The following is a 20,446-nucleotide window of genomic DNA, read 5'->3' as shown; positions in this document are numbered from 1 at the left end:
ACCAATGTACGGCGATACCGCCTGCACCATTAATATAAGGACACCCAGAGCACTAAAAAACACAATGTTCTCTTATTACTGAATTCGTTCTATATTGTACTTAGAAATTCCTTCGCTACTATTTCAGAGACACAAAAATGTGTTTTATCTTTATAAATAATTTTCAATTTAGACGGGTTAAGCAAAAAGCCCTGTGCCTCTTTAGCTTGAAAAAGTGAAATCATTTGACGCATTTGCCATCTCTTTTGGACTGTGGCCTGACAGAAATCAGGGCAAACAAAAATTCACAACCCTTCTCTCCTCTCTTCCTGTCAGGCCTTGCCAAATCATATAAAGATTCCAGAAGAAAAACATTATGGAGACAAATCAGTATGGCCCTAGCCTTCTCATTAGGTCCCCCTACTCCACCACACAGATGAAATGGGAACCTACATGCTCTCTGAAGTTCTACCTACTACTTCCAGTGCTTGAGTTCGGGGGAAGGCTTCTGAAAATAGTTCAATGACAAAATGTCAAAGATCATTGCCCTCTCTCCCTACTGGTACCCACAAAATACGTAAATTGTCCCTTCTGGAACGGTTCTCCAAATCTATAAGTTTCCAGTTAGTATCGTCTTTCAAAGATTGTATGGATGTAATCGTCTCCTTCTGCTGAACTATTTCATCCTCAATTGCTAAAATCCTTGCCTCCGCTTCCACAACCCTTGTTGACATCTCTGTTCAAGTCTTTGCGACTCAGCGCACTATATTTTGGAGTTTACTAACAGCACCCTTAGTGCTTAGTTCCTCCGCTTTGTTCTCTTCCCGGTGCGCCATTATATCTTGATATATGGTGCTGAGGGTAATCTCCCCTTCTGCCAGGGCTCCAGCTCCCTCAATTTCTCCAATATTGCTGCCAGAACCCCCATCTTCACTAAGCTGTGGGGAAAACGAATAGTCCCAAACAAATGATCCGGTTTTATCAGTTTTTTATTTCGATAAAGCATTGATAATGTCCCTTAATTTACGTATTGTTCCTTTGTCCATGGAAGCATCAAGACTCATTTCCTCGTCATCCTGCTGATAATTACTGGTTTCGCTCTTGTCATCTGCCCACCCCCCAGCTAAGCTCTCGCTCGCAGAAGAGTTAGAGGGGTCCGACATCAAATAGAACTTTCCTCCTGAATCCCCCGAGACCAGATCTTTAATTAAATCTTTATCAGAGATCTCCATGTTACCCATATTTTCCGTAACCTGTATCTCCTCTCTGAAGCTGTTTCCAAGATTCTGGTTATCAGTGCTATAGGTTTTATGGGCCAAAATCAGGGCATCCCCTTGGGAGTGAGCAGGTAACATTTGTGCTGTTGGTGTAAGATGGGGAAAGTAAAGTGTCACCTTTACCTCTGGTATTTCACCATCCTCATTTAGTCTATTCGCTTCTCTATTACCCATACAGGTAGCTTCACTCTGAGACGAGCTGACTTGATGTGCAGTAATCCCAGCCGCGCTAGCGTCATCACCCCGCAAATCATTCCCTACACCCCCAGCGCTAAGTAGTGGGACACCTTCTTTTATTGCTATCGGAGTTTCTGACCCAGGTGGTGCTGAAGATTTTTGTTTCAGCTTCTGCGCTGATACTGCTACTGATACTTTGTTACTGGTAGCCTCCGGGAAAACATTAGTATCCAAGTCTGATGGGCACTTACCTTTGCCCTGCTGCTTCTTAAAGATCCCAGGGACCGTTAAAGATTTATGAGCGGAATTACCTCCCTTTCATGCAAGTCCGGGAGAAGAACCTGCCATCTCCTCGTCTCACCCCGCATTTTTGTTTCCATTCTCGGCGGCTGCAGAGGGGGCGGGGGAGGTCGGCCCACAGATGTAGCCGCTAAAGCCCCCCGCATCTTGGCACCCTTACTGGTGTTCTTCTGGGTCATTACAGTCCTGCTACTCTGCACCAGATTTGCACCCGAGAGTTCGGATAACCGCCGAAGCCACAGGTAGCCCGCTCCCGAGCTCCACGGGTGCCGGAGGGAGCTCTGCTGTCCACTACGACCGCTTCGGCCGGCCTGGAAAGAAACTTCAGAAACCAGGAACAGCCACTGCATATCCTGGTGAATTCTGGATATCATTCCGCAGGAGGTTTTGAATGGGGGGTCAGTCGAGGCAGCATCCATGACCCGCTCACTCGATTGCAGCAGCGACCGCCATCTTGCCTCCTGAGATTTGCAGGGGATTCTGGGTAGGAAATCGTTGAGTGACCCGTGCAAGCCATACATCGCTGGACTCCCCCAGGTGTCTAGTTTCCAAAAATGTTTGGGATTGGTAATTTCCCAAGATGGCAGTCGAGCCCGGGGACACAAACCCAGGTGACCCCCCCTTGCAAAATCAGGTTGTTTTGTGATATTTCATTTTGATGTTGCCTCAATAGGTTTTGGGCCCTTGCATGTCGCGTGTACTTGACCGACCCATGCGAGTGAGGTATCATTTTTATCAAGAGACCTAGGGGAACGCTGTTTGGGAAGAAATTTGTGGATCCACGTAGATTCCAGAACTTTCTCACACAGAAATTTGAGAAAAAAAGTGATTTTTTCAGCTAAATTTGAGGTTTGCAGGGATTCTGGGTAGGAAAACATTAGGGGACCCAAGCAAGCCATACCTCGCTGGACTCCCCTAGGTGTCTAGTTTTCAGAAATATGTGGGTTTGGTAGGTTTCCCTAGATGGCCGCAGAGCCCGGTGCCAAAAACTCATAGATCACCCCTTGCAAAACCAGGTTGTTTTGTGATAGGTAATTTTGATGTCGCCTCACTAAGTTTTGGGCCCTTGTCTGTCGCGGGTACTTGACGCACCCATGCAAGTGAGGTATCATTTTTATCGAGAGACCTGGGGGAATGCTGGGTGGGAGGAGATTTGTGGATCCAGGTAGATTCCAGAACTTTCCCACACAGACATTTGAGAACAAAGTGATTTTTCAGCTACATTTGAGGTTTGAAGGGGATTCTGGGTAGGAAAACGTTAGGGGACCCACGCAAGCCATTCGTCTCTGGACTCCTCCGGGTGTCTAGTTTTCAGAAATGTGTGGGTTTGGTAGGTTTCCCTAAATGGCCGCCGAGCCCGGGGCCAAAAATGGGCCCCCCTTGCAAAACCAGGTTGTTTTGTGATAGGTAATTTTGATGTTGCCTCAATAAGTTTTGGGCCCTTGCCTGTCGCGGGTACTTGACGCACCCATGCAAGTGAGGTATCATTTTTATCGAGAGACCTGGGGGAACGCTGGGTGGGAGGAGATTTGTGGATCCAGGTAGATTCCAGAACTTTCCCACACAGATATTTCAGAAAAAAGTGATTTTTTTCAGATAAATTTGAGGTTTGCAGGGGATTGTGGGTAGGAAAGCTTTAGGGGACCCATGCAAGCCATACCTCTCTAGACTCCCTTGGGTGTCTAGTCTTCAGAAATGTGTGGGTTTGGTAGGTTTGCCAAGATGGTCGCCGAGCCCAAGGCCAAAACCTCATGGTACCCCTTGCAAAATCAGCTTGGTTTGTAATAGGTAATTTTGATGTTGCCTCAATAAGTTTTGGGCCCTTGCCTGTCACGGGTCCTTGACCTACCCACGCAAGTGAGGTACCATTTTTCTCAAAAGACTTTAGGGAACGCAGGTCGAGTGGAAATTTGTAAATCAACGCAGATTCCAGAACTTTTCACCACAGAAATATGAGGAAAATTTGTTTTTTTTAACATTTTTTTAGGTTTGCCAGGGATTCTGGGTAACAGAACCTGGTGAGATGCAGTGATGTAACCCAATCCTGTATTCCCCTGGGTGTCTAGTTTTCAAAAATATATAGGTTTGCTTGGTTTCCCTAAGTGCCAGCAGAGATAGGGTTAAAAAACTACAGCTAGGCACTTTGCCAAAAAAGGGTCATTTTTCACTATGAAATTGTGGTGTGTCCATGTTGTGTTTTGCGTCGTTTCATGTCGCGACACTAGGTCTACCCACACAAGTGAGGTACCATTTATCTTGGAAGACACTGGGGAATGCAGGATGGGTGGAAATTTGTGGATCCACGCAGATTCCAGAACGTTCCACCACAGCAAGGTGAGAAAAATGCGTGTTTTTTTACATTTGTTTAGGTTTGCAAGGGATTCTGGGTAACAGAACCTGGTGAGAGGCAGTCTAGTCACCCCATCCTGGATTCCCCTGGGTGTCTAGTTTTCACAAATGTATAGGTTTACTAGGTTTCCCTAGGTGCCAGCAGAGCTAGGGTTCAGAATCTACAGCTAGGCACTTTGCCAAAAAAGGGTAATTTTTCTCTGTGAAATTGTGATGTGTCCACGTTGCGTTTTGAGCCGTTTTCGGTTACGGGCACTAGGCCTACCCACACAAGTGAGGTACCGTTTTTCTTGGTAGACTCTGGGAAACGCGATGTGGGTGGAAATTTGTGGCTCCACACAGATTCCAGAACTTTCCACCACAGAGATGTGAGGAAAATGTGTTTTTTTGATAATGTTTAGGTTTGCAAGGGATTCTGGGTAACAGAACCTGGTGAGAGCCAGTCAAGTCACCCATCCTGGATTTCCCTGGGTGTCTAGTTTTAAAAAATGTGTAGGTTTTCTAGTTTTCCCTAAGTGCCGGCAGAGCTAGGGTTCAAAAGCTACAGCTAGGCACTTTGCAAAAATAGGGTAATTTTTCATTGTAAAATTGTGGTGTGTTCACGTTGCGTTTTGAGCCGTTTCCTGTCGTGGGTACTATGCCTACCCACACAAGTAAGGTACCATTTATATTGGGAGACTTAGGGTAATTCAGATTTGTAAAGCAAATGTTATTACCTATTGACTTTTGATGCATTTCTGTCTTGAAAATGAAAGACATTGTGTTAAAAAGAAGTCATTTTGAAAAATGACCGCTGATTCTCATGCTAGTATGAGTATTCCCAATTTTAGAAATGTGCAAATATCTACTGTTTCTAAAAGCTATACTTTGTTTCCATTTCAGAAATACATAGGTGTCTTTCATACCGATTTTTCCATGTATACATTTTCCCAGAATAATTTCTGTATACCTGGTACATAATAAAAAACCATTGCAAGTCGCTGCTCAGTTTTCGGCTCTGGGTTCGTCGAGTACATGATGAACCTACAAGTCCTATATATCCCCACAACCAGTAAGGTCCAGCGGATGTAACAGTATATTGCTTTCAAGGAGCTGTCATAATTAGATGAAGTTACAGGTGCAAACGTTGACACAAAAAGCTGTTTTTTTCAACTAATTTTCAATTTTCCTATATTTAACTGTTAGTTTCTATGAAGAAACCTTGAAGGATCTACACAAATGACCCCTTGCTGAATTCAGGATTGTGTCTACTTTTCATAAATGTATAGCTTTTTACGATCCAATATTGCTTTTATACCTATTTCTACCATTAACTGGAAGGAGGTTGAAAGCACAAAAAATAGCAAAAATAGGCTATGTCCCAGAAAAGTGCCAAAACTGGGTAAAAAATATTAGTTTTCTGACAAAAGTTTGTAATTCCCTAAAAGCTGGGGAAATGTTGATTTCAGCCCCACAAATCCTTTTTTGGATAAAATTTGCAGGGAAAAAAACAGACGCTTTCATTTGCAGCAGTTTTTTCCCATTTTTCCTCCAAAAAAACAAAATCTTGCTGTATTTTGTCTAATTTCTGGGTCCCCTCCAGGCGAGTCCACAAACCCTGGGTACCTTTAGAATCCCCATGATTGTGGAAGAAAAGGACGCAAATATGGGGTGGATATCTTCTGTGATCAAAAAGTTACAGGGGTCTAAGCGTGAACTCCCCCAAATAGCCAAAAAAGGCTTAGCACAGTGGGGGAAAAGGACTAGCAGCGAAAGGGTTAATCCCCCTGCCCTATTATGTACTGGGGCCTTACAGAGGAGGTCATGTCAATCACAGGGGTACCCCAACCTATAGTGTACCCTAGGGTATGTAGGTGTTTTCACTGTATTCAAAGTGTATTTTAGCGTAGCACTGGCTCAGGGCCTAGTTAGTCAGAGTCAGTTACCACCAGTACCAGTCAGCAAAAAGTTTGGGGCACAGGATGGCTTTGCAACACGGCCTCTTTGTGCCCCTTTGATAGTTCTTTCTGCAAATCTGTTGCTTCTTTCTGCACCTTTCTTCCTCCTACTGCATATGTCCTTCCTATGTAGGCATAGTTAGAAATTAGCATTTAAAAAACCTGAGAAATTCACTGAAAAAAACATAGGTTTCGGAGACCTTATCATTATTAATTAGCATTTTAAAAAACCTTTGAAATTCACTGAAAAAAACATAGGTTTCTTGGTCGTTATAGTTAGACATTAGCATTTAAAAAACCTTTGAAATTCACTAAAAAATATAGGTGTCAGGGACGTTATAGTTTGAACTTACCATTTAAAAAACCTTTGAAATTTACTGAAAAAAGATAGGTTTTAGGGACCTTATAGTTAGAAATTAGCATTTAAAAAAACCTTAGAAATTCACTGAAAAAAACACAGGTTTCAGGGAAATTTGGCCATTTAGTTAGTTGGGGTACCTATAACTCGTGCCTCCGCAATGCACTGCGAATGAAGTCACATAATACATCATCCAAGACATGGTCAGTGACATCACAGATGACATCTCAAATTACATCACTGATGACATCATCCAGTGACTGAGTGTTTCTAAAACGTTTAATTATTTAATTATGTTTTATTTATATATATATATATATATATATATATATATATATATATATATATATTACCTACTGGCGGTCGCCAGTAGGTATATATAGTTAGGATTTTTTCCCTATGGGATTTTTGAAAATTCTATGTCTAATAACTTTGGCGTTTGTGGACGGAATTGGCTGAAATTTTCAGGAAAATGGCACATTTTGTTTCTGAGCAGCCCTTGAAAATTTTGGGGGGGTTTGTCAAGGGGGGGCCGAGAAAAAAGGGGGGTCCCAAAACGTGTTTTTAACATTGAGTTTTCCATAGGGCGGTTGGCCTCACTTTTAGCCCGAACGGCTGAATGGATTTGCACGAAACTTGGCAAAATTGTAGGGACTGGTAGCCCGATGTGCCTTTTGTAGGTCTCAATATATGTGCTCCAGTGGATTTTGAGAAATTAACGTTTAAAAAAAGATATATATCTGTAACAGCGGACCGGGCAGCGCCCCGGTTCGCGGACCTTACGCGTAACGGAACTTCGCGTAGCGAAGCTGATTGGTTCTCCGGTGTCTGTCAACATTCTAAACAGTCCGGAGCGGCCGCCATCTTGTCTCTCGGTAGGATTGAGAGACAAAAGGAGGCCAAAACAAAGGGGGAAATAACCATAAGGGGGCATAGTAGATCCTCCCTGACCCCCTAGGTTTAATGTGGAGGTTTTAAAAGGGTTTTTGCGTGGGTAGCGCCCGGTCCGCGAACCGGGAAGCGTTCTGGGCAGCGTACTGCAATGAAAAATGAATGATAGACTTTTTCAAATACTGTATGTTAATTGATTGTTGGTTTTGTTGATTATTTTTTAATTTTTTTATTTTTTAAGCAATTATTTATTATTGTGATTGTGTTTCAAAATTTAATAACATTTCTAACATTTCACTGTCTGAAATGTCGTCATTTTCATTGAACATAGCTTGTAATCTATGAGGGTGTAAAATGTCCTCATTTTGAAGGAGGTCATCCACTGCTTGCACACATTGCAGTAGTTCTTGGTCCCAAGTTTCGTCCATAAATTCTATATAATTTGGATCAATTAATTCTTGGCTGCTCTCTTGCAGGACAATTTGAAATGAAACTTTCTGTTCGCCTTCCATGTTGCCTGAAATTTGGATAAAAAAAATATATATTAGTAGAGATAGGGCACTGTTGGGATTAATTTTAGATAGGCATTTTTTATCAGTGAATTTATCTTTGGGCAGTGTATAGTATCAGAGTGGAAGTAGGAATATAAAAAAGTGTATGTGATTTAACGTAAGTAAATTCATAATTATAAAAGAGAAGCCTTACTCCATCCATAACTATAACAGAGAAGTCTATCTAAATCTATAACTACTACAGAGGGATAGTATATAACTATCAGAAAAAGTTTACCATATTAACTGATAGTGCACAATATAGTTCAGTTTTTAAAATAACAACTTACCTTTAGAAAGAAGTTGAAGTGATTAGTGAAAATCCAATTGAAATGTACACCAGGAAGTAGTAGTCAAAATGGCTGTGTTTCATTCTCTTCTTTTATATATATTCAGGTACATAACCAATCAAATGTCAGGTAAAAAAAGTAGAAAATGAAAGTAACATTTTAATTGGTTGTCAATTCCAACACTTCAGATGTGTTTTGAGAAGTGATTTACCTCAGGGTATTAAGAGAGGTCTACAGGCTAAATGGCTAAATGGAATTCCAATCAAATTTGAGAAAATGGTAGGGATTGGTATGTAGTATGAGCTAATCTATATTTGGTGAAATTGTCTCCAGTGGTTTTTCTGTAAACTACTTTCCCACCTTTTTTGATGGTGCGCTTCCCAGGGAGCGACCCGGTACGCGAACTGTTGAGCGCCCCGGTTCGCGAACCTTAAGCGTTACGGGAGTCCACCATTTTGTGTTTCGGTCGAATTAAGATACAAAATGGAGGGCAAATAATGTTCAGAATGGGTAGAAGGGGGCACGGTAGACTTATCTTGACCCCCTAGGTTTTGTGAGGGTGGCTGAGGAGGCTTATATGTGCGAAAAAAAAACATTTTTTTAAAAAATTTCGCGAGGTTAGCTCCCGGTTCGCGTACCGGGTAGCGCCCCGGGGAGCGTACTTTGTTGAAAATTAGTGAAAAAAGTTAGAGTAAAATAATAATTGTGAGTGATCAGATGTAGGGTAGCTCTGAGAAGAGCTTTTGGGTTTATGGTACATTTAGGTACTTATAAGTAGGTACCAATGCACAGTCTTAAATTCAGAGTGAAAATTCTGTTGCCCTCATCTGAGAAGTGAACTCCATCTCCTCTGTAGATATCTTGCATGTAGTAACGCAAGTTATTGTTGTACATGGAGCCCATTCCATGGTCTCTCATGTAAGCTGAAACAGATTTGTTTACATGCTTCCTCGACTTCTCAATTTGTGGACAAAATTGGTTTGACCACCTCCATTTCTGTCTTTGGCATATATTTGAATATACCAAGGCAGTCTGAGGAAAAAGTGCCATCAATTGCTCAAAGGTGTCCTTTAAAAGCATTTCCAGACCTACCCCAGTCAAAGTGCCCAAATCATTACCTCCACAGTGCACAATTAACAGGTCAGGTTTGGGCAAATGCATAAAGGTTTTCACCAATGGTATCAATTGGTGACATTTTAATCCTCTGTGGCCAAACCACTTAATTTCCACATCTTGTAAATTGAGGTTAGGTAAATTTCTGTTCTCAGCATACCTGTGAGCCCAGTGGATATAACTATGTCCAACAATCCAGACAGAAAACATGGTGAGAGAAGGTTCTGCTGCAGTCAGATGAAGTGTGGCAATGAAATGGCAGTTGAAAAAATGAGAGTTTAAAATGAAAACAACTGTGGAGTTTCTGTGTTAATGAAGCAGTAACAGTGATTGGTGGATTTTGATTGCTGAAAACAGAAAGTTAGGGTGCATGGATGAGTTCTTTGAAAGATGTATTTTGAGTGGTCAAGAAATAATCATTAAATGAAAGATTGCAGTGGATACGCAGGTGCACTGAGAGTTCAGAGTTCAATTGCAACATTGTTGTGTGAACTTGCAAACACCAGAGGTCTTCCAAGAGGTGGTTGCTATGCAGAAAAGGCATGAAATGGCAGAGGGGGGAAGGGTTTTCATTTGAAAGAAAGTGAGGGAAGAGTTTTGATTGGGTGACATGAGAGATATGTGTGAAGAATTACAGCATTTCTGTGCTTTTGATAGCTGCAGACTCTGGAGTGCATACCTTTTGCTCTGCTGAAGACAAATTGGTGTGTTTCTGAGACTGTTTTCAAACTCAAAGTATTTGCTAAGGTGAGAAAATATTTCTTTAATTTAGATAGAGAATAGTGTGCTTTAAGGAGAAAATTATGAAGAAAGTTGTGTTTTTCAAATGTTGCTTTGTCTCAAGTGTTTTACAAATAGATTTTGTTTCTTTGAGAAAATGTAATTGGAGAAAATGTGAAGTATTAGTACTGACAGGGTGTTTTTCTGCATAGGAGCTGTGGAGTCTTTTCAAATTATGACTTGAGAATCGTTTTTGTGGAAAATGAATGGTTATAATATTTCTGACAAGGACATAATGGTGTATGCTTCTTTATAATGCAATTGAATGTCTCTGATGTTATTTTTCTCATTTTAATGTAAGACCTTTCTCTGTGGCGCAAATTGCTTGTAAATATGCTCCCACCTGTGCATGGTAAATTTAGATTTTGAATGTTTGTGTTACATAGCCATGTTAAAAGTGATACAAACATGCTGCAAAGGCAATCAAAAAACGCTTTTATGTGTCTTAAGGACATTTTAAGTAATTTTCCCATGTGCAGTGTTTTGAAATTATGATTTGAAAATCGTTTTTGGGGAAAAGGAATTGTTTTTAATTTTATGACAAAGACATAATGGTGTATGCTTTTTTATAAGGCAATTGACTGTCTCTGATGTTATTTTTCCCATTTTAATGTAAGACATTTCTCTGTGGCGCAAATTGCTTGTAAATATGCTCCCACCTGTGCATGGCAAATTTAGATTTTGAATGTTTATGTTAAATAGCCATGTTAAAAGTGACTCAACCATGCTGGAAAGGCAATCAAAAAACACTTTCATGTGTCTTAAGGACATTTTAAGTCATTTCCTCATGTGCAGTGTTTTCAAATTATGATTTGAAAATCGTTTTTGGGGAAAAGGAATGGTTTGCAAATTTATGACAAGGATATAATGGTGTATGCTTCTTTATAAGGCATTTCTGTGTCTCTGATGTCATTTTTCCCATATTATATTAAAAGACCTTTCTCCGTGGGGCACATTCATTGTAAATATGGTCACACTTGTGCATGTTAATTTTGGTTTTTACTGTTTGAGTTACATAACCATGTTAAAAGTGACCCAAAAAAATTGCAAAAGCTTTCAAAAAACACTTTCATGTGTCTTAAGGACATTTTAAGTAATTTCCCTGTGGGCAGTGTTTTCAAATTAAGAATTGAAAATCGTTTTTGAGGTAATGGAATGTTGTTAAAATTTATGTGTGCCATATGCCCCCAAATTTCTTTTTCAGGGGTGCAGCAGGGTGTTCTTGAGACACCCCTGCACCTTTGGAAAAATTCCTAATTTGCGATGAGCTAATTGCTAATCGCAAATTGCACCTTCATTCATATTGGCATCCTGGCCCATGGAAATGAATGGGTAATTTGCAATTAGCAATTTGCTCATCGCAAATTTGGAATGGTAAAGAATCGCTATTTATTCCTTAAAATTTGCTATTTTGGAAATGCAAAATAGTTATATGATACATATGCCGGTTGATGTCTAACAAGATAAGAAGCTTAGGGATACATTTATGATGACTGGCGCAATGAAGTGGACATTACTTACTTCATTGGTAGAGCTTTACATGTATTATGTCCTCTGTATTCTTCATCAAGCGTAACTTTAATCTGCAATCCTGAGTAGGTCTCACCTTAAACAAACCTCTGGATAGGCCACACCTTATCGTCATCATGAATTAATCATTTAAAATGCTAGGGACAGATTTATGATAGGTGTATGCCTCTTTTGCGCCACTTACAAAACACTGTCCACGGGGAAATGACTTAAAATGTGCTTAAGACACATGAATGTGTTTTTTTAAAGCGTTTGCAATTTTTTTGGGTCACTTTTAACATGGCTATGTGACTCAAACAGTCAAAATCTAAATTCACCATGCACAGGTGGGAGCATATTTACAAGGAATGTGCTCCATGGGGAAAGGTCTTATAATGTAATATGGGAAAAATGACATCAGAGACAGTGAAATGCCTTATAGAGAAGCATACACCATTATGTCCTTGTCATAAATTTGCAAACCATTCCTTTTCCCCAAAAACGATTTTCAAATCATAATTTGAAAACACTGCACATGTGGAAATGACTTAAAATGTCCTTAATTCAAAATGTGCTATTCTTATTTTGCGATTGCACTGAAGGATTTGCAAACTTTGCGATTCCTTAAATGCAATGTATCAAACAAAAAATATGTAAAAAATGACATTAAGGATTTGGAAACTACCACCAACTTCTAGTTGGTGGTAATTTGCGAATTCTTTTCAAAAAGCATTTTTTTCCAAAAAACAAAAGGTGCCACATGACGCCAATACATGCCCTTAGGGCATGTATGTGCGCCATATGCCCCCAAATTTCTTTTTCAGGGGTGCAGCAGTGTGTTCTTGAGATACCCCTGCACCCTTGAAAAAATTCCTAATTTGCGATGAGCTAATTGCTAATCACAAATTGCACCTTCATTCCTATGAGCCTCCTAGCCCATGGAAATGAATGGGTAATTTGCAATTAGCAATTTGCTCATTGCAAATTAGGAATGGTAAAGAATTGCTATTTATTCCTTAAAATTCGCTATTTAGGAAATGCAAAATAGTTTGATGGTACATATGGCGGTTCATCTGTAACAAGATAAGAAGGTTAGGGATACATTTATGATGACTGGCGCAATAAAGTGGACATTACTTACTTCATTGGTAGGCCTTTACATGTATTATGTCCTCTGTATTCTTTATCAAGCGTAACTTTAATCTGCAATCCTGAGTAGGCCTCACCATAAACAAACCTCTGGATAGGCCACACCTTATCGTCATCCTGGATTAATCATTTAAAATGGTAGAGACAGATTTATGATAGGTGTATGTCTCTTTTGCGCCACTGTGCGTCAGTTTTATGATGCAGTGGCGGTGCAAAAGATTTGCTATGAGGCGAGAAAATTACAAATTGATGCATTTAGGCAGATGTGTCATGGTGTAAAAAAAACGTGCAACATGAAACCGATGCAGCAGTGATGCAAAAGATGCACCATGTTGCAAGACAGGCCTCACTTGGGGTCATATGTATCAAGCTAATTACCATTCGCAAAGATCAAAATTCTGCAAATTTCAGCCTTTGCGAATGCTAATTAGACAAATGGTATGTATCAAACAAGTTTGATGCAAAATAAGGAATAGCAAAATTTGCTATTCCTTATTTTGCGATTGCACTGAAGGATTTGCAAATTTTGCGATTACTTAAATGCAATGTATCAAACTAAAAATATGTAAAAAATGACATTAAGGATTTGGAAACTACCACCAACTTCTAGTTGGTGGTAATTTGCGAATTCTTTTGAAAAAGCATGTTTTTTTAAAAAAACAAAAGGTGCCACATGATGCCAATACATGCCCTTAGGGCATGTATGTGCGCCATATGCCCCCAAATTTCTTTTTCAGGGGTGCAGCAGGGTGTTCTTGAGACACCCATGCACCCTTGGAAAAATTCCTAATTTGCGATGAGCTAATTGCTAATCGCAAATTGCACCTTCATTCCTATGAGCCTCCTAGCCCATGGAAATGAATGGGTAATTTGCAATTAGCAATTTGCTCATTGCAAATTAGGAATGGTAAAGAATTGCTAATTATTCCTTAAAATTCGCTATTTAGGAAATGCAAAATAGTTTGATGGTACATATGGCGTTTCATCTGTAACAAGATAAGAAGCTTAGGGATAGATTTATGATGACTGGCGCATCACCAGGGATGTGCCAGTCATCCTGCGCCGCTGTTCCGCCATCCATGGTGTGCTGCATTTACAATGCGGCGCAGCATGGGGCAAAAATGGCACAGATGCGTGACGTATCTGTGCTGTAAAGGTGGCGCATTGCTGGAGTTGTATCGCAAGTGCGATGCAGCTCAAGCAAGGCTCAGGGGTGCCCCATCTCCACAATGTTGCGTCAAGACCTATGCCTGCTTAAAGCAGGCGCAGGGTTTTGACGCAGCTTTCTCCTATCTGATTGTAAATACGGCACACCATGGGTGGCAGAGCAGCGGTGCACGTTAACTGGTGCATGCCTGGGGATGTGCCATTTAACATAAATCTGCCCCTTTACATTTAAGTATGTGCAGGGGACACAGAGTTGGTGAGGCTTATCCAAGGTTAAGAAGAGATGAGTCCTGTTCACTGAAAAATTAGACATAGGCTTCACCTGCTCAGCATCGCTGGGCATGGCTAAATAATAGCTGCAAAATGTTACTCTTGTTAAACAATTTTACTATTATAATCTCTGAGATTTGTCTCTTACTCTGCAACATCTCATTGTTGTTATCGTTCTTTAAAGATAAAGACAACATCAACATGAGCGACAATCTGCAATCAGTTGATTTTGACCTCATCATTGAACTTGTAATTGAAACATCAGTGGATGTTGATCCCTTGGATAATTTAAATCCTGAGGATGAAGAAGAGCGTGATGAGGATGCAGATTTGTCCGAATTATATGACATAGGGTGGGAAGCTGACCTGCTTCAGCCTATGGAACTATAAACATTTATTTTTAAAATTTATAATAAATAAAAAGTAAAAGTGTAAACCGTTTAATTTAAAAATAAAGACACCTTCAAAAACAGGTTATGTGTAGTGTCTTCAATAAAATATTAAAATATGCTCATAAAATTAGATCAGATTCACATATAAAATAGCACAGGTAACATGAATATAAATTCCATTTCTTTTCTGCTATTTCTGTATTGTAAATTTGCCAAGGACTAAAAAATCTTCTATTTAAAATGTCAAGTAGTGTGTTAAGTTTTTGATCACTGTTATTGATTTACTGTTTGGTAATAGTGGTTAATAACATTTTTTAATATATTTTACCACAGATTCAACTGCAGATCATTTCAACATTTCACCATGCCAACGAAAGAAAGAGAGAGAAAGGCTGCAAAACGTCAAAGACAGCAGGCCAATCAAAAGAAGCAGCAGTCCTCTAACAAAAAGATTTGTCAAGTCACGAAGAAAGCACCGGGTAAGAGTACAAAAACATTCATAAGAAATATGTGTAGTAAAAAAAATATTACTACAGAAAATGTTTCAGTCCATAAAAAGAGAAGCAATTCAAATGGAAAGGAAAGGCCAATCAAAAATGTTACTGCTAGAGCAAGAGATAACTCTGTGCATGATAGTAGAAGGAAACAACAGTTTAGGGACATTCGTAAACGAATGTTCCGCAACAGGATAATTGGCAATTTGTTAAAAAATATTAAGAAAGGTCAACAGAAAGTGGTTTTTTATAAGAGAAAAAAAACAGTTGAGAAAGTTATTGATCAGGCATTTGAAATTAAACGTAAGTTATTTATTTTGATAATCAATAGAATTAGGAAGCTAAACAAGGCAATTTATGATTTCAAAAGAAATAGTAGATGGAAGAGAATAGTTAATCGTAGTAATTTTTGTGAAGTTTTTTCTGGAGAATGGATGCATAGTTCAAGCTGTGAGGCATTTTTTAATGAGGAGAGTTATTTCCAGGATAATGATGTGGTGCATGCAGTTGACACCAGTGGTCGTGCTTATGAAGTGAAAGATGGTTGTCCAGTTGAAAAAGAAAAACTTGTGACAACAGAGGCAGAAGAGGAGTTAGGTAATGAGGTTTTAGGAAGACGTGCTAAGGGTCCTGTGTACACCTGGAAGTGTAGTAGTATTTGTAGTGTGCGACAGGTTTCCATCAATTTGTTTTGTGATTTTGTACGGTCATTTAATAAGAAAAGTTTGAAGCAGAAAATAAGGTTGTTGCAAGAATTAGATCCTTGCAGAGTGAGAGAAGTGACAGGTTTGCATGGTCATTCACTGGCTTGTCTTTCCAGGAGAGTATGCCAGAGTGTTTTTCATCATTTCAGGATGCTAGCAGTGCATCATAATAAAGTGAGGAAATTAGTTAGAATGTTGTATTATGCTAAGAGTCCAGCAATTATGCTTAAACAATTATGTGCTGCTCTTTTGCATGGTTCTGAAATAGATGTGAAGAATATATGTGAAGAAATTGAGTTTTCTTACTTTGGAAGTAAAGAGGAGAATATTGAAATTGACGAAGAAGAAGCGGGTAATGTGGAAGATAGTGTACAGGTTTCCAGTACAGATAATTTCCAGAGGGAAATTGTCACATTTCAGGTCAAATCAAGTGAGAGGCCAAATTTCACTTGTGTGTGTTGTCGACGCACTTATTATAAGAATCAGACTAAGTTAGTGGATTTATATGAAAAAAGTGAAAGGGAAAATAATAGTGAATGGAAGGATTTCGCAACATACTTGATGGTAGAAAATTGTTTTGATTTGGGATTGGATCAACGTGTGTGTACTTATTGTTGTTGCAAATTAAATCAAAACCAGATGCCTGCTAGAGCAGTTCATAATAATCTGGAATTGGTTGAGATTCCTTCTGAATTGAAGGATTTAAATACTTATGAATCTATTTTGATTCAAAGTATCCATCCCTTTCAGGCTATTGTAAGAATGGAGCCAAAGACAGGGAAATTGCCTCCATCAGATTTACAGAGAGGATTAAAGGGAAGAGTTGTTTATTTGCCTCTAGATTTGAAGAAAAACATTAACACAATTGGAGTAGAAAAAGTGGAAGAGGAACCTCTGGTTATCTTAGTTAATGGGGTTCCGACAAAGAATAAGAAAATATGGCAAGATTTAGTAGATGTTAGGAAAGTTAAAAAGGCAACATTGTATTTGAAAAAAAATAATAAATACTATAAGAATGTATATGTTGCAGAAGAGGAAGTAAGTGAGGAAGAGGATAGCGATTTGTGTGCTGGTCAAATTGAGAAAGTAGAACCCTCTACTAGTGAAGAAATATATGAACATTATAGTGTTCATCCTTTGCATTCCAAGGAAGTCATGGGGAATGCTATTGAGTTGTTTCAAATGAAACAAGCCAAAGGGAGTCCCATTAGTGTTTGGGAGGAAAGTTTGGAAGCTCGGTGTTTCCCACAGCTTTTTCCAACAGGTCAGGGAGGAAGATATGATGAGCGACCTCATCAAATTCCTGCTTCTGAATACCGGACTTTGCGATTGTATGCAGGAGATGCTAGGTTTCGACAATGCATTCCTTATTTGTTTCATCTCCTGTTTGAAAGCGATCTGTCTGGACTGTCATATGCAGTGAACCACATCTTGAAAAGTGGTATACACATGCAAAACATCTCGGCAAGTGACTTTATGGATAGAGTCAATGTCCAAGACAGTATTTTGGATTCTCACCTGATTAATCTCATGGCGTGTCAGCGTGGTACTAATGAGTACTGGTACCGTCGTCATGGTGATTTAAAATGTATGCTGAGGAACTTAGGTACTCCCACATGGTTCCTCACTCTGAGCTGTGCCGAGTATGGCTGGGAAGACTTACTTGAATTTCTACGAGAGGCAAATGCTAACGTAGATAACATCGAATTCAAGACACCCGGAGAACTGTGCTCTTTGGATCCAGTCAATGTATGTAGGTACTTCAATCATAGATTTGAAGCTATGATGTCTTTCATCATGAATAAGAAGAATCCACCTCTTGGAGAGGTGTTGGATTTCTTCTGGAGAAAGGAGTACCAAGCAAGAGGTGCTCCTCATATACATATGTTGCTGTGGATCAAGGATGCACCTAAATTTGGAACGGATCCAGAAGACTCAGTGATGAGTTTCATCCAACAGTATTCTACGTGTGCTGTTCCAAACGCAAAGGAGAAGAAAAGCCTAAGAGAAAAAGTTCTGCGTTTCCAAAGCCATCGATGTGGAAAGTACTGCCGTCGTAAATTCCGAAACAAGGACAAGTTCTACACCAAATGTCGTTTCGGCTTTCCACGACCGGTGATTTCTAAAGGAAGAGTAAACAGTTTGATGTCTTCGCTGCGCCATAATGTGATGAAGAAATCACCTAAAAACACATACAATTTGAAGAGGAACGAAGAGTCCAAGTACATCAACGACTACAACCCGGTGATTTTGTCCATGTGGAATGCTAACATGGATATACAGTTTGTGGCTGATAACTGTATGGCTGTGGCTCGGTATGTGACATCTTACATCACCAAAAAAGAGAAGACAGAATTGAAGGATATGTGGGAGGACATTTCCCATGAAAAGAGCCTCAGCAAGAAGTTGTACAGTTTCAGTCTGAAGATGTTGTCGCATCGAGAAATCGGAGCGTACGAATGCTCTGACCGGTTGTCTTCAGCAAGTCTCTATGCCAAGTCCAGGAGTATCGTTTGGGCGAGTCTTGGTCTTGCTGCAACGCGTAATCGAGTTCTGAAACCTGTGCGGGAAATTGAGTATTTGGCGGAAAAGGAGCCAAACAGTACCGACATTTTGAAGACCAACATGTTGGATACATATTATCCAAATAGAAGCAGTCACCTCGACAATGTTTGTCTGTATGAGGTTCTTCAAAATTACATATTCAAGAGGAACATCAAAGAAGATACTGAGAAAGGAGTGTATGCTGTAATAGGAAGTGAGGGATGTCTGGTCAAGCAAAGAAAATGCCACTTGGTAAACCATCGAAAATTGAGTGGCGAATCTCCTGAAAAAAAGGAGTTTTTCTATTTAGCACTTTTGCAACTTTTCAAGCCTTGGCGTGCAGAAGAGGAACTGCTTGGAGATTTCCTCTGTTACGAAGACTCTTTCAATGCTGCCAAGGAGACCATAGAATGTCCTGCTTTTCCCAAATATGTAGAAATGTTGAATGCGGAAATTGAGCAGGACGCAACGATTGCAGCCGAGATTGCCAGAGACAGTTCTCAGGACAGTCAGAGTTCTGCTTCATTGAGTCAGGATCCACTAGGAGGACCTGTTATCGAAAATGAAGCTGCCACTGCTATGAATGAAGTGGAAAGAGCCATGGCACATGCTCAGGAGGATGCGGTTAACTTAGAAGAGTTGGAAAGACAACTCAACGTTGAGCAGAGGAAAATATATGACGAAGTTACCATGCAAATTGATCATGGATTAAGTCATGACAAGAAAGAGTGCTCATGTACGTCGTTGAAGCCTGTCCGACTGTACGTGAGTGGAGAAGCGGGAACTGGAAAAAGTTTCCTCATTAAAGCAATTTCATGCTATTTGCAGGAAAGGACAGAGTCATCGCTGTCTTGTGTTGTCACCGCTCCAACTGGACTGGCAGCACATAACATTAAAGGGATTACTTTACATCGTTTACTGATGCTGCCAGTGGAGCATGACAACAAATTACAATATCACAAGCTATCTGGAGATGCTTGTTTTGAAGTTTCAAGAATCTTGAGGAAAATGAAACTTCTTATCATTGACGAAGTAAGCATGGTTTCCAATGTAATGCTTGCCTTTGTGCATTTGAGAATGCAAGAAGTTCTCAAAACAGAGTATGATGTGTTATTTGGTGGCAAACACATCATTGTTTTCGGAGATCTTTTGCAGCTGACACCAGTGAAAGGGCAACCTGTGTTCAAAATGCTCACGCATGAAGATACCAGGAAGTGCCTAGGCAGCATTGGCAACGTCAATATATGGTTAAACTTCAATTATGCTGAACTGCATGAAAATATGCGTCAGGCGAAGGATGAAGTTTACAAGACTATTCTACAAGATGTTAGAATTGGAAAAGTGACCGAGCATGGGAAAGAAGCTTTACATGCACGATTACTGTCAAATTTATATCCAGAACAAGATGTTGTGCCTGAGAATATTTTTCAGAAAATTACTGATAAGAAATCTGGAATATGTTTGATGCCAACTCTTGCAGAATGTGCCAAATTCAACAACAAAATGTTGCATTTAGAAAAGCAAGAGATTGTGAAACTGGAAGCTATTGACAGAGTAGAGCATATGGGATCAACAATTATTTTGTCTGAGAATCTGAAAACAAAATTGGATTCATTAGAGAAGAGTATATCTAAAACTGCAGGTTTTGAAAAGACTCTGAATGTGTGCTTGAACTGCCGTATAATTTTAAGAAGGAATTTACATGTTGAAAGAGGTCTGGTAAATGGATCAATGGGTAATGTTGTTGATTTTGTAAAATACAGAAATAGAGATGGAATTGAATTTTTAAAAATTAAATTTGATGGCATTGAGGAAGTACAGCTAATTGGTCGTTGCTCTGCTAGATTTTTGCTTGTAAAAGACTTATATGTTCGCCGTAAGCAGTTTCCTGTTTGCTTGGCATATGCGGTGACAATCCATAAATCGAAAGGTTTAAGTGTAGACTGTGCATTGGTGAATATTGGCAGTTCTGTGTTCAAGGAGGGTATGGCATATGTGGCATTGTCACGAGTTAGAACTTTATCGGGATTGTACTTGATTGAGTGTGATGTCACAAACATTTGTGCGGATCTAGATTGTGTTAAGGAATACAATAGGTTAAGAAGAGAGTATGCGCCACATTTGCCTCAGTATCCTTTGTTTGAGAAACGTGTGGTGTGGTAGGCCGGAAACGAAGAAATGTGACCAATACTGGGGAGGTTGTAGCAAAAAGACG

The 20,446-nt window shown here is 39.7% G+C and overlaps 1 protein-coding gene across 12 annotated transcripts in view; it reads right to left on the bottom strand.

The window, feature by feature from the left end:
- Positions 1–20,446, bottom strand: part of LOC144768755 (general transcription factor II-I repeat domain-containing protein 2-like) — a 428,006-nt gene that overhangs the window by 36,754 nt on the left and 370,806 nt on the right. The window lies entirely within an intron of this gene.

Source organism: Lissotriton helveticus, chromosome 7 (assembly GCF_964261635.1).
Source record: "Lissotriton helveticus chromosome 7, aLisHel1.1, whole genome shotgun sequence".
Classification (NCBI taxonomy): Eukaryota; Metazoa; Chordata; class Amphibia; order Caudata; family Salamandridae; genus Lissotriton; species Lissotriton helveticus.
This window is presented reverse-complemented; position numbering and strand designations above follow the sequence as displayed.